Raw genomic sequence first — 14649 nt, forward strand, 5'->3', positions numbered from 1 at the left:
AGAGAGATCCTGACACTGAGATGCACTCGTCTCCTAGCAAAACTGCAAGTTTAAAACACTTCCCTACGCTTCTTCCTTTCTCCAAAGAGAGGTCGCAGAGCGAAGCTTTGAGTTAGAAGAGGGGGCAAAATTTCTCCTTGTTTCAAACACATATTCTTAACAGGGTCAACCACACGTTAGACTTTCCTCAAATATCAGAGATTAGCTAGCCTACTCAACACCAACAAGACTGGGTTTGCAAGGCACAAGTATAGATATTACCCCAAACCAAACCTCACATCAGCTAATCAAAGGAAACAGTCCTTTAGCAATAAAAGCCCCATACAGATTTACAACCACATTAAACTTCTGTCATTTAAAGATATGCAAAGAGACCTCAAGTTCAGATATAAGATCTGGAACTTCAAAAGAATTCCAATCACCAAAGGATAAATTGCAGGCAAGGAAGAGAGGGAGGAAACTCCGACAGTTGATCTGCTTTTATTCTCAATAAGAAAGGGGGGGGGGTCTCCAAAATGTTCATTAAAGCCTCTCTGGGCTCATCCTCCTTTGGTCAGCAGCCTGGAGACCGGGCCCAGATTTGGTTTCAGAGATTAGGCTACTAGAGGCAGCAGAACTATTGGGTCTAATGGTTCTGTCCCCAGTCCACCCCTCTGATTTCGGCAGGAATCAAAAGGATTCGGATCTGGGAAGAGTAACAGTTCACTGTTGAACTGCCGCAAAGGTCGGCTCAGAGGATATCAGCCCACTCGGGACAGATGGTCACTGATTCAAGTTTCACCCTCCGCACTCCAAAAAGAGGCTTAAGTGGCATTTCCCGTTACCTGGCAACAATCCAGGTTGCTGCATTTTCTTTTCCACAGTCATCTGCTGGAACAGAGTGCCAGTGAGGAGAAGCATTACGTTGTCGAGCAGCAGTTACAAACCGGGACAACCTCTGTACCGATCCACGTTTGAGCAGCTTCTGGGAACCGTTTCCTTGGAGCTGCAAGGTAAAATGTGTGTGGCTGGTGAATTGGGCTGACGTCTGGAGGGAACAGTGTCCAGTAATTAATTTTCAGTTGCTTCCTTTATATAGCCCTCGCCTGATTATTAGAGAAGAAACAAATTACTGGTCGGAAACGCTTTATGATTGACTATAATCTCTTAAAGGATGACAGAAAACTGCTCCCTTATGAACGGCTGGGTTCATTTGCAAACCAACGGAGGGACTGAGAATTTTAAACTCTGTTAAGCGCTAACAGTGATCCACACCAACAGCATTGATAAGGCCTAAGCACTTCATTCATCAACGCATAGAGAAAGTTGGCCTTTGGTTTGAAGGTGTCGATGGGTAAGAATGATATCCTCGGGTTTGATCCCTACCACCCAGGAGTCGTTTCTAGCCAATGGAAAGCAGGAGAAGAAACTATAAAAACAACTCGGAAAGCAACCATCCTGGCTGGGCAAACCCGGGTGATAGAGCCATCCAGCTCCAACGGGTCTGGGATTGGGGGTACTGGGGGTGATTACCCTGCTGAAACTGCTGCTGGCATTTCCTGCCCTTCTTCTGAAAGAGAAGTTAAAAATGCAGAGAGTGACAGAGATGGAAGAAGAGGGGAAACCAGTGGGCTTGGAAATTAGGGCTGGCATCGAGAGCACGGATTGGTTCGTTTGACCCGGGACCCATACCTAGCAGAGAGAGGACTGACCTGTAAACCCCTTATGTTTCCTTAGGGAAACAGAACTCAAACATCTCTTTATAATGATTTTGCAGATAAAAATAACCACCAACCTGATCTTTTCCCCTTTGGGCTGCCAACTCTGAAATAACCCCAGCAAAAACCAACTAAAACTCCTGGCCTATGAAACTCTACCTTTCCTATTGTGGAATACTGTGTTTTTGAGACGGGGCCAGCCAGTTGCGATGCCCACGTTTGGTTAGCAAGCATTTTATAATCCCTCTTTTCTGACATTTGCGTATCTGAAAAGTCAAAGGAGATCAAAACTTTGCCCACTCATCAGGTTCCCTCTCGGTCCAGGTTTATTGCCAGTCGGTGGGAAACACTGCTTCGACAAGCCCATAGAATCTTCTCCAGGAAACTTCGACATAAACCCACCAGCGTGGCATGGCATGGTAGAGAGAGCACAGGCCGGGGAGTTATAAGGTCATGGATCTAATCCCGGCTTTACCAACCGTCTGCTGTGTAGCCCTGGGCAAGTCACTTCACTTCTCTGGGCTTCGGTTATCTCATCTGTAAAATGGGGATTAAGACTGTGAGCCCTATGTGGGACAGGGACTGTGTCCAACCTGATTACCTTGTATCTACCCCAGTGCTCAGAACAGTGCCGGGCACATAGTAAGCATTTTATAAATACCATCATTATCATCATTATTAGTAACTGTGGGAATAAAGTGATGTCCTGATATAAGACAGCTAGTCCAGCCACCAACCAGAGCAGATGCAGGTTGTTAGTAAAATTTTAGTGTTCCCTTTCATTCCAAAGTGATTCCCTTTCCAGGTTTACTAATATCCCTCTGAAGACCAGATCCACCTTGGTCTTGTATATCTTGTGCCTATCCTAGAGTTTAGTGGGGTGTTTGGCACATAGTAAGCCCTTACAAATAGTACAATTTAGTATTATTAGTAATAACGATTATGATATTTGTTAAAGGCTCGCTATGTGCTAAGCACTGTTATAAGCACTGGGATAGATATAAGGTAATCAGGTCGTTCCATGTGGGACTCACAGTCTTAATCCCTATTTTACAGATGAAGTAACTGAGGTACAGAGAAGTGAAGCGACTTGCCCAAGGTCACACTTGCAGACAAGTGGTGGAGCCGGAATTAGAACCCACATTCTCTGACCTTATAATAATATTATTAATGATATATGACTTCATAAAATCATTATTACTCCTAAACTGACTTGTCAACTTTGTATCATCCTGCAGATCTCAATTAATCATTGTAGGCTTATTTATGAATGCTCGGTGATTTTTTTATCAGTGGTTTTAAAAACGGAAAGGGGACATTTTCCTCTCTTCAGTGTCATGGGGTATCTGACAAGATCTTTATAGGCAAGATCTTTAATTAATGTGTATAAGTTCAAGTGGTTGAAAGAGAAGCAGCGTGGCTCAGTGGAAAGAGCACGGGCTTTGGAGTCAGAGGTCATGGGTTCAAATCCCAGCTGTGCCACTTGTCAGCTGTGTGACTGTGGGCAAGTCACTTAACTTCTCTGTGCCTCAGTTACCTCAACTGTAAAATGGGGATTAAGACTGTGAGCCCCACGTGGGACAACCTGATCCCCCTGTGTCTACCCCAGCGCTTAGAACAGTGCTCTGCACGTAGTAAGTGCTTAACAAATACCAACATTATTATTATTATATTCCCGTGACTGAGCTGGATAGTAGCATGGTGTATTGGATAGAGCACGTGCCTGGGAGTCAGAAGGTCATGGGTTCTAATCCCAGCTCTGCCATTTGTCTGTTGTGTGACCTCGGGCAAGTCATTTCCCTTCTCTGGGCCTCAGTTACCTCATCTGTAAAATGGGGATCTTGACTGTGGGCCCCATGAGAGCAGGGACTGTGTCCAACATAATTAGCTTGTACCCACCCCAGTGCTTAGTACAGTGCCTGGTACATAGTAAGTGCTTAACAAATACCATTATTATTATTATTATGGTACAAGAATTGTGGCATGTTTGTTCAGGACAGGGTCAAACATAAGAGTGAATTGTTAATCTAGATTACATATATAGCTGCTGACACGTACTCTTCCCCCGCAAAAAAAAAATTACAAAATAAGTTAGGATCTCTTAAAAACAATAAGTGGGACTTAGGATAGAACACTGGCGGTGGGTAGCCTGGTGAAGACCCTCCCAGATGAAATGGTTGAGTTATTTAATAGGATTTGTTTGCCCCGGTTCGAGATAGGGATTTACTTCTTTATGCATGGGACAAACAGAAAATGACTCTATTCAAATTAAAATCCTCTACCCCCTGAGCTCATTTTACATATACATTTGCATTTAAATGAAACACACACAAAAGCAGCTGGACTGTCATAACCACGGTACACAGAGGAGCGCTTTTGCTCTCTGCCTAAAATGAGAGATTGGATCAATTCATGGCATTCATACTTTTAAAAGCACTTTCACCTTCCTGCTCCCATTCCACAGAGGTTTTTTTAATCCACCCCCCTACAATCTCCCGCACCGCTTCCAACCTCCTGTACGGTCAACTTCATACGCGGCCGTGAACATAGCCATGGTTCTCCAGTATCCAGGGCTTCAAGTCAGTCGTTCACTCCGCATATTCCAGAAAAAGGAGTGTTTCAAGAGAACTAACTTAGGGCTAATCAGATGGAGACCGCCAGCCCAGCGGGCAAGCTAGCCCCACTGAATGGAAGTACCTCCAGGGGCAGGGGCAGAGTTGATGCAATATGAAATGAAAAATTCCTCCTGTGGGAGGGACGATGCTCTCGTCCTTTAGAATCCGCCAGGCCGAATACAACTGAGAGCTCTTCTGAGTGTAAGAGCTGCAGGGGGTGGAGCCCTGAATGGGCAGGAGGAGGAAAATAGAGGAAAAGGGAGGAAAAAAAGCGGGAAAGAGAGCATAAGGAAAGGGAGAAAGAAGAAAAAGATAAAGATTCTCGCTCATCAGCATCTCCACTGCAGTTGTTTTCTTTGCCTTTGCTGAGCTCTGGAGTCGGGCTACTGGCTCCTTGCACCCTCCTCTCCCTCCCCGGCTCAGATCCCCCTCACTCCAGAACCCACCTAATGCTGGACCTTTAACTCTCTCCTTAGGCCCCCTGTTCCTCCCCCTCCCCCATCTCTCTCCCCCAATGATCTGGCCACCTATTTCCTCACGAAAATCAACACAATCAGGTCTGAGCTCCCCAAAGTCACCCCTCCGCCTCTCCCCTCCCCCCCACCAACCCCCTTCCCTACTTTCCCATCCTTCCCTGCAGTATCCTCAGAGGAGATCTCCTCCCTCCTCGCAAGTGCCACCCCCTCCACCTGCGCCTCGGACCCCATTCCCTCTCACCTTATTAAAACCATCGCCCCTGCCCTCCTACCTTCCTTAACTTCTATTTTTAACCACTCAATCTCCAATGGCTCCTTCCCCTCTGCCTTCAAACATGCCCACGTCTCCCCCATCCTAAAAAAACCCGCTCTTGACCCCACTTGCCCCTCCAGTTATCGCCCTATCTCCCTACTACCCTTCTTTTCCAAAATCCTAGAACGAGTCGTCTACAATCGATGCTTAGAATTCCTTAACTCCCATTCTCTCCTAGACCCCCTCCGATCTGGCTTCCGTCCCCTCCACTCTACCGAGACTGCTCTCTCTAAGGTCACCCATGACCTCCTTCTTGCCAAATCCAATGGCTCCTACTCCATTCTAATCCTCCTTGACCTCTCTGCTGCCTTTGACACTGTCGACCATCCCCTCCTCCTCCACACCTTATCTCACCTTGGCTTCACGGACTCTGTCCTCTCCTGGTTCTCCTCTTTCCTCTCTGGCCGGTCATTCTCGGTCTCCTTCGCTGGAGCCTCCTCCCCCTCCCATCCTTTAACTGTTGGAGTTCCTCAAGGGTCAGTTCTTGGCCCTCTTCTGTTCTCCATTTACACTCACTCCCTCGGTGAACTCATTCGCTCTCACGGCTTTGACTACCATCTCTATGCAGATGACACGCAGATCTACATCTCCGCCCCTGTCCTCTCCCCCTCCCTTCAGGCTCGCATCTCCTCCTGCCTCCGGGACGTCTCCACCTGGATGTCGGCCCGCCACCTAAAACTCAACGTGAGCAAGACTGAGCTCCTCATCTTCCCTCCCAAACCCGGTCCGCTCCCAGACTTCTCTATCACCGTCGATGGCACGACCATCCTTCCCGTCTCTCGGGCCCGCGATCTCGGTGTCATCCTCGACTTGTCTCTCTCGTTCACCCCACACATCCTATCCGTTACTGAGACCTGCCGGTTTCACCTCTACAATATCGCCAAGATCCGCCCTTTCCTCTCCACCCAAACGGCTACCTTACTGTTACGGGCTCTCGTTATATCCCGGCTAGACTACTGTGTCAGCCTTCTCTCTGATCTCCCTTCCTCCTCTCTCGCCCCGCTCCAGTCTATTCTTCACTCCGCTGCCCGGCTCCTCGTCCTGCAGAAACGATCTGGGCATGTCACTCCCCTTCTTAAACAACTCCAGTGGTTGCCTATCGACCTCCGCTCCAAACAAAAACTCCTCACTCTAGGCTTCAAGGCTCTCCATTACCTAGCCCCTTCCTACCTCTCCTCCCTTCTCTCTTTCTACCACCCACCCCGCATGCTCCGCTCCTCTGCCGCCCACCTCCTCGCCGTCCCTCGGTCTCGCCTATCCCGCCGTCGACCCCTGGGCCACGTCCTCCCACGGTCCCGGAACGCCCTCCCTCCTCATCTCCGCCAAACTGATTCTCTTTCCCTCTTCAAAACCCTACTTAAAACACCTCCTCCAAGAGGCCTTCCCAGACTGAGCTCCTCTTCTCCCTCTACTCCCTCTGCCACCCCCCCTTTACCTCTCCGCAGCTAAACCCTCTTTTTCCCCTTTTCCCTCTGCTCCTCCACCTCTCCCTTCCCATCCCCGCAGCACTGTACTCGTCCGCTCAACTGTATATATTTTCATTACCCTATTTATTTTGTTAATGAATTGTACATCGCCTTGATTCTATTTAGTTGCCATTGTTTTTACGAGATGTTCTTCCCCTTGACTCTATTTATTGCCATTGTTCTTGTCTGTCCATCCCCCCTGATTAGACTGTAAGCCCTTCAAACGGCAGGGACTGTCTCTATCTGTTGCCGACTTGTTCATCCCAAGCGCTTAGTACAGTGCTCTGCACATAGTAAGCGCTCAATAAATACTATTGAATGAATGAATGAATGAATGAATGGGGAAGCCTGGAGAGGTCCTCTGGGGACAAAACTGAATTGGGGGACTGGGGTCCTTTAGGCAGCATAAAGCTGTGAGGCTGCAGTCTGCTTTTCTGCTGCCCCACCTGGAGATGCCAACTGTAACCCCCACTAATAATAATGATAATAGCTGTGGTATTTGTTAAGTGCTTACTATGTGTCCAGCACCATTCTAAGCACTGGGGGAGATACAAGTTCATCAGGTCCCACGCGGGGCTCACAATGTATGTAGGAAGATCAGGCATTGAACCTCCATTTTACAGGTGAGGGAACTGAGGCACAGCTCTCCCAAGGACACACAGCAGGCAAGGGTGGGATTAAAACTCAAGTTCTCTGACTCTCAGGCCTGTGAGCTCCAGGGGCCAATCCCTGTTCATCCCTGGGCCATCTGGCAGAGGAGATAAAGGGCTGTGGGGCAGATAGCTCAGCCCTCAAAAAGCTTGGTGTCAGAGATATCTCTGGCCCAGTTCCAGAGCCCAGTGAGGGCAAGAAATGCTGTGGCTGCAGGCTACAGTAATGGAGGCCGCAGGCTGCAGACTCTTGAAGGGGTGGAGTCAATAGTTTGGCTCTGTCAGATCCACCTCCAGTCCTCTTCTGCCATTCAGGGGTGGCAATCCTGTCCCAAAAGCTGTGGGGACAAAGTTAATGCCCCCTCAATGCCCATCCTGGGGGGTGTTGGCCCCATTATCTCAAAGAAGTGGGAGCCTCAGAAGAAATATTCTCACAGAAGACACCAAGGTTCAGACACAGGCCCCAAACCAGGTGGTAGAGAGATGGAAGGGAGGTCAATTATCTGGTTTCAAATTGGACGGTCCGGTTTTTCAATGGTCCGTCCTCCCTTCAGTACAGATATGACACCAGATCCCTTTATCAATCAGTCAATCAATCATATTATTGAGTACTTACTACGAGCAGAGCATTGGACTGCTCTGGGAGAGTATAATACAATAGAGTTGGCAGACATGATCCCTGTCCTCAAGGGGTTCACAGTCTTGTGAGGAAGACAAACCATAAAAATGAACTTCAGATAGGAGAAGAAATAGAGTATAAGGCCAGGCATGTAAAGGGCCCAGAGGATGGTGGCAAGATGACTATCAAAATACTTAAGGGGTACAGAAACAAGGGTGCAGGCAATGCAGAAGTTTGGGAGGATAGCGTGGGAGAGATGAGAGGTTAGGCAGGGAAAGCTTACTGAAAGAGATATGATTCTAGTAGGGCTTTGAAAACACACTTCCCTAACAGCAGGAGGAGAATAATGTTAGGAAGACATACTATGAAGAGCCTGGAAAAAGTCATGAAATGTGCTGATATAACAATTGCCCCCCCCCCCCCGAAAAACACAAATTGTCAACTCTATGCTGTTTCCAGTGATAATGTATGGATCTGATATCTAGACAATGAAAGAAGAGGGTAGAAAGAACATTGATTCTTTTGAAATGTGATGTTGGAGAAAGCTTTGGGGAATACCGTGGACTGCCCCAAAAACAAACAAATGGATTTTAGAGCAAATTAAACCAAAGTGGTCTTTGGAAGGCCAAATGACTCAACTTAGATTAGCATGTTTTGGAAGCATCATCAGGAGGACTGATTCTCTGGAGAAGACACTAATGTTAGGAAAAGTCCAGGAAAAATGAGGAAGAGGCCGGCCGGCAGCAAGATGGATAGAGACCATAACAGTGATAATGGAAGAACCATTAGAAAGGATGCAGATTATGGCAGAGGACAGAACATTCTGGAAAAAGTATATCCATGGAGTTGCTATGAGTTGGAAATGACTCGACGGGACTTAACAATAATAATAATGATGATGATTACAGCAGGAGTCTCTCAAGCCTTAGTTCTGGATCCCCTTCTGTTCTCCAGCTATACCTACTTCCTTGGGGAACTCATTCACTCCCATAGCTTAAAGACCACCTCTGCATGGGTGATTCCCAAATTTACATCTCCAGCCCTGCTCTTTCTCATTCTCTGCAGTCTCATATTTCCCCCTGTCTTCAGAACATCTATACTTGGATGTCCCACCCACAACTCAAACTTAACGTGCCCGAAGCAGAACTCCTCATCTTCCCTCCCAAACTCTGCCCTCCCCATGACTTGCCCATCACTGTAGACAGCACCACCATCCTCCTTGTCTCACAAGCCCACCACTTTGGCATCATCCTTGCCTCATCTCTCTCACTCAATCCACGTATTCAATCTGTCCCCAAATCCTGTCGGTTCAAACTACACCAAAGTTGCTAAAATCCTCTCTTTCCTCTCCATCCAAAAGCTTCTTGTGGGCAGAGAACACATCTATCAACTCTATTATATTGAAATCTTCCAAGCGCTCAGCATAATTCTCTGGGCACAGTAGGCACCCAATAAATACGATTGATTCATAGGTTTGAAGAAGAAGCAGTCAGCAAAAAGACCAACGCAGTGGTTGATCCAAGATAAGGCATGTGCTTGTCCAGCATAGTGGCAATTTGGATGGAGAAGAAGAGGTGGATCCTGGAGATGCTGTGAAGGCACAGCCAACAGGATTTGATGACCGACTGAATATATGGGTTGACCGAGAGATGAGCCAAGGATAATGTCCTGGTTATGGGCTTGTAAGGCAGGGAGACTAGGAGCTTTGGTCTACAGTTTTTGGAAAGACAGGGGATAGCTGTGGATGGGAAGAGGAGATCTGTTTGGATACGTTACGTTTGAGGTGTCAGTGGGACTTCCAAGGGACTTCCTCCTGTCCCAAAAGCAGGAGGAAATGCAAGATTGTAGAGAAGGAGAGGGGCCTGAGATGGAGAGGTAAATTTGGGAATGATCTGCTATGGGAGAGAATGAGTTCTCCAAGTGAGTGGATGGAGATGGAGAATACAAGGAGAATCACAACTGAGCCTTGAAGGAACCCCACAGATCGGGGGTGGAAGGCAGCAGTGGAGCCTGTGAAAGAGACTGAGAAGGAGCAGGCTGAGGGATAGGAAGTGAACCAGGAGGGTTCAGTGTCAGTGAAGGCATGATTAGGAGGCAGCGGGGTCCACAGTGTCGAAAGGCAGCTGAGCGGTCAAGGAGGATTAGGATGAAGTAGAAGCCATTGGATTTGGCAAGAAGTAGGTCACTGCAGAGAGCAAACTCAGTTGAGTGGATGGGGTGGAAGCCAGATCGCAGGAAGTCAAGAAGAGAGGTGGGGAAAAGGAAGAGAAAGTATTGGATGTAAACAACTCTTTAGAGCAGTTTGAAAAGGAATGGTAGGTGGGAGATGGGATGATAACTGGAGGGTGCAAGGAGGTCAAGGAAGGGTTTTTTTTAGGATAGAGGACACGTGGGGATGTTTGAAAGCAGGAGAGAGGCATTGGAGAGGATATGGTTGAAGATAATGGTCAGGGTGGGTAGAAAGGAGGAGGCAACTGATTTAAGAAACCGAAAGGATGGAGTCAGAGGTTGCGGGTCGAGGGGGTAGATTTTGAAAGGAGATGGGAGCTCTCCTCTTGAGAGAAAACTGGGAAAGATAGAGAGTCATTAAGGGGACAGGAAGAGGGTGGGACTGAAGAGTCGCGGAGGAGATTTTAGGGAGGTAACACCTAATGCTTTCGATTTTCTTAATGAAATAGTTGGCAAAGTCAGCAGGGACAGAGAAGAGGAGGAGGGGGGACAAGGAGTTTAACAAGGCAGTTAAGTCAGAGACACTTGGCTCGGACAATGGGCACGGGAGTCAATAAGGGAGAAATACTGTTGTTGGGCAGAGGAGAGGGCAGAGAATGGTCTCCCAACTGTCCTCTGCTTCATTTACATGTCTGAAAATGAACTATGCTACCTCTTTCTATTGTTCCATAATCATCTGAGGCAATATAAAGTCGGAGGAGACTGAATCACTCCGCAGGAGAAATCCGAAGTCTACACTCTACACCCTATATCGTACATCCTTCGCCCTACACTATGAAATGAGAGGCAAGCTGGCTAAAGAGGAACCAGCATCTAGCACTGCAAGTATTAAACAACCACACAAGGGTCAGCCTTTTTTTGTGCACAAAATATGTTCCGGACCGTAGGTCCCAAACTGGGCTTTTCAGCCTCAAATAAAAATGATGGTATTTGTTAAGCGCTTACTATGCGCAAAGCTCTGTCGCACTCTTAGGTGAGCTTCCCCATCAGTGGTGTCTTCGAATCTGAAGGTCAGCTCTCAATCGAGGATGTTTATTGAGTACGTACTGTGTGCAGACCACCATGTTAAGTGCTTGGGAGAGTTTGGTAGACATGTTCCCTGCCCAAAAGGAGCTTAGATTCTCAAGGGGGAGATAGACATTAAAATAAATGGCAGATATTTGCATGAGTCTGTGGAGCTGAGGGAGGGATGAATAAAGGGTACAAATCTAAATTCATGAGCAATGTAGTAGGGAGAGGAAGTAAGGGAAACAGCAGCATAGTCAGGGAAGTCCTCTTGGAGGAGATGTGGTTTTAATAAGGTTTGGAAGGAGGGGAGAGTAGTGATATATCAGATTTTAAGGAGTTTCAGGCCAGAGGCGGGATGTGAGTGAGGGGTTGGCAGAAAGATTAGATGAGACCAAGGTAAAGCGAATAAGTGAGCGTTAAAGGAGGGAAGCGAGCATGCTGGGTTGTAGAAGCTTGTAGGAAAGCAGTGAGGCCTAATGGATAGAGCACGGACCTGGGAGTCAGAAGGACCTGGGTTCTAATCCCAGATCTGCGCTTGTCTGCCGTGTGACCTTGGGCAAATCGCTTAACTTCTCTGTGCTTCAGTTACTTCATTTGTCAAATGGGGACTGAGACCATGAGCCCATGTGGGACAAGGAGTGGGTCCAATCTGATTACTTTGTATTTAGTATAGTGCCTGGCACATAGTAAGTGCTTAACAAACATCATAAAACCAAGGATATCAGAAAGGAAATAAAGGTAGAGAAAAGGTTAGTGAGTGCTTTAAAGCTTTTGATGCAGAGGTGGATGGGCAAACACTGATGGTTTTTGAGCTGTGAGGAAACATGGATTGAACATCCGTGGGCTTGTAAAACAGGGAGGATAGTAGTGATGGTCTACAGTGTTGGGAAAGACAGGGGAGAGGACAGGTGGGAAGAGAAGTCCTGTTAAAGACTTGTTAAGTTTGAAGTGTCAATGGACATCCAAGTAGAAGGTAGGAGGAAATGTGTAACATTACCTACTTTATTGAGAAAATTGAAATCAACAGGCATGATCTCCCTAAAATCTCCCCTGCTCCACTTCAGGCCCTCCCTCCTCTTGCCCTTCATCACCTCTCCCATCTTTTCCAGCAGTATCTCTCGAAGAGATCTCCTGTCGCCTCTCAAAATCCACCCCCTCCACCTGCACCTCCGACCCCAGCGCTTTGCAGCTTATCAAAACACTTGTCCTCTCCCTTCTTCTGCCCCTGACTTGCATGGCTCAGTGGAAATAGCCCGGGCTTGGGAGTCAGAGGTCATGGGTTCAAATCCCGGCTCAGCCACTTGTCAGCTGTGTGACTTTGGGCAAGTCACTTAACTTCTCTGGGCCTCAGTTACCCCATCTGTAAAATGGGGATTAAGACTGTGAGCCCACCTGATCACCTTGTATCCTCCCCAGTGCTTAGAACAGTGTTTTGCCCATAGTAAGCACTTAACAAATGCCATCATTTTGCTCTCATAATATGCCGGCTGGATTATTGTGTCAGCCTTTTCTCTGATCTCCCTTCCTCCTGTCTCTCCCCACTCCAGTCTATTCTTCATTCCGCTGCCCGAATCATCTTTCTGCAGAAACGCTCTGGGCATATCACTCCCCTTCTTAAAAACCTCCAGTGGTTGCCTATCAACCTCCGCACAAAACAAAAACTCCCTCTTCTGGGCTTCAAGGCTCTCCATCACCTTGCTCCCTCCTACCTCACCTCCCTTCTCTCTATCTACTGCCCACCCTGCACGCTCTGCTCTTCTGCTGCTTACCTCCTCACCGTCCCCCGTTCATGCCTATCCCGCAGCCGGCCTCTGGCCCACGTCCTACCGCTGTCCTGGAATGCCCTCCCTCACCTCCCACAAAGTAACTCTCTTCCCCTCTTCAAAGCCCTACTGAGAGCTCACCTCCTCCAAAAGGCCTTCCCAGACTGAGCTTCCCCTTTTCCCCCGCTCCCTCTGCTCCCTTCTCCCCCTTCCCCCTTTCACTTCTCCTCAGCTAAGCCCCCTTTCCCTCTGCTCCTCCCCCTCTCCCTTCCCCTCCCCTCAGCACCGTGCTCATTTGTATATATTTTTATTACCCTATTTATTTTGTTAATGAGGTGTACATCCCCTTGATTCTATTTATTGTGATTAGGTTGTCTTGTTTTTGTCCATCTGTCTCCCCCAATTAGACTGTGAGCCCCGTCACTGAGCAGGGATTGTCTCTATCTGTTGCCGAATTGTACATTCCAAGCGCTTAGTACAGGGCTCTGCACATAATAAGCGCTCAATAAATACTATTCAAGTCCTCCCCATGACTTTCCCATCACTGAAGACAGCACTGTCATTCTCCCTGTCTCACAAGCTCAGAACCTTGGCAATATCTTCAACTCACTGCTCTCATTCAACCCGCATAATCAATCTGTGAACAATTCATGTCGACTCTACCTTCACAAAACTGCTAAAATCCACCCTTTCCTCTCCGTCCAAACTACTATCACGCTGATCCAAGGACTTATCATATCCTGCCTTGACTACTGCATCGGCCTCCTTGCTGACTTTTCTGCTTTCTGTCTCTCCCGACTCCAATCCTTAATTGACTCCGCTTTCCAAATCATTTTTCTAAAAAAAAGTTCAATCCATGTTTCCGCACACCTCCAAGAACTTCCAGTGGTTCTTCATTCACCTCTACATCAAACAGAAACTCCTTACCATCAGCTTTAAGGCACTCAATTAGCTCAGTCCTACTTTAGTAGACTTCCTACTATAGTAGATTTCCTACTATAACCCAGCCCACACACTTAGCCCATCTTACTCCACGTACCTTCTTCTCATCCATCCTGCTGCTGAGCCCTTGCCCACATCTTCCCTCTGGCTGGGAACTCCTTCCCCCTTCCTATATGAGAGACAACCACCATCCCTACCTTCAAACTAAAATCACATCTCTTCCAAGAAGCCTTCCCTGACTAAGCCCTTATTTCCCCTACTCCCCTACCTCATCTCTACACTTGGATCTGTACTCTTTAAGCACTTGATAGTCACTGCACCCCAGCCATGTAGCACTTAGGTATGTATCCGTAATTTATTTTAATTTCTCCCCCCCCTAGACTGTAAACTCCCTATGGACAGGCAACATGACCACCAACTTTGTAGTATGTTACTCTCTGCCCACTGTAAGTGCTCATTAAATATCATCGATTGATTGATTGTGGGCCGGGAACACATCTACCAACACTATTGTATTATTCTCTCCCCAGTGCTCAGGACAGTGCTCTGCGCACAGTCAACACTGAATAAATTGATTGATCAACTGATTAACATGCCAAGATAGGACCTCATGGACAGCAACATCACCTTTGAATGTGAAGGACAACTATTACATGTAACATGGGCTTATGCATATATGCAAATAATTTATTCTGCTCTTCTGCCTTAAATGTACCTTCTCTCATTCATCATATCACAGCTGCTTTAGATGGCCCATTGACACCCACATTCTCACAAGTCAGTAGGTGAGTTCATACATCATAGATAAATAGTCAAATACATAAGGGTACGTACATGATGGTAAACTGGAGGAAAGGATGGCATCACCACC

At 47.3% G+C, this 14649-nt stretch overlaps 1 protein-coding gene across 1 annotated transcript in view; it reads right to left on the minus strand.

The window, feature by feature from the left end:
- Positions 1-980, minus strand: part of GREB1L (GREB1 like retinoic acid receptor coactivator) — a 185625-nt gene extending 184645 nt beyond the window's left edge. The window contains exon 1 of the mRNA XM_039912636.1: positions 825-980. The gene's annotated coding sequence lies outside the window, so the exon portion shown is untranslated. The remainder of the gene's footprint in view (positions 1-824) is intronic.
- Positions 981-14649: the final 13669 nt, after the last annotated feature.

Source organism: Ornithorhynchus anatinus, chromosome 7 (assembly GCF_004115215.2).
Source record: "Ornithorhynchus anatinus isolate Pmale09 chromosome 7, mOrnAna1.pri.v4, whole genome shotgun sequence".
NCBI classification, from domain to species: domain Eukaryota; kingdom Metazoa; phylum Chordata; class Mammalia; order Monotremata; family Ornithorhynchidae; genus Ornithorhynchus; species Ornithorhynchus anatinus.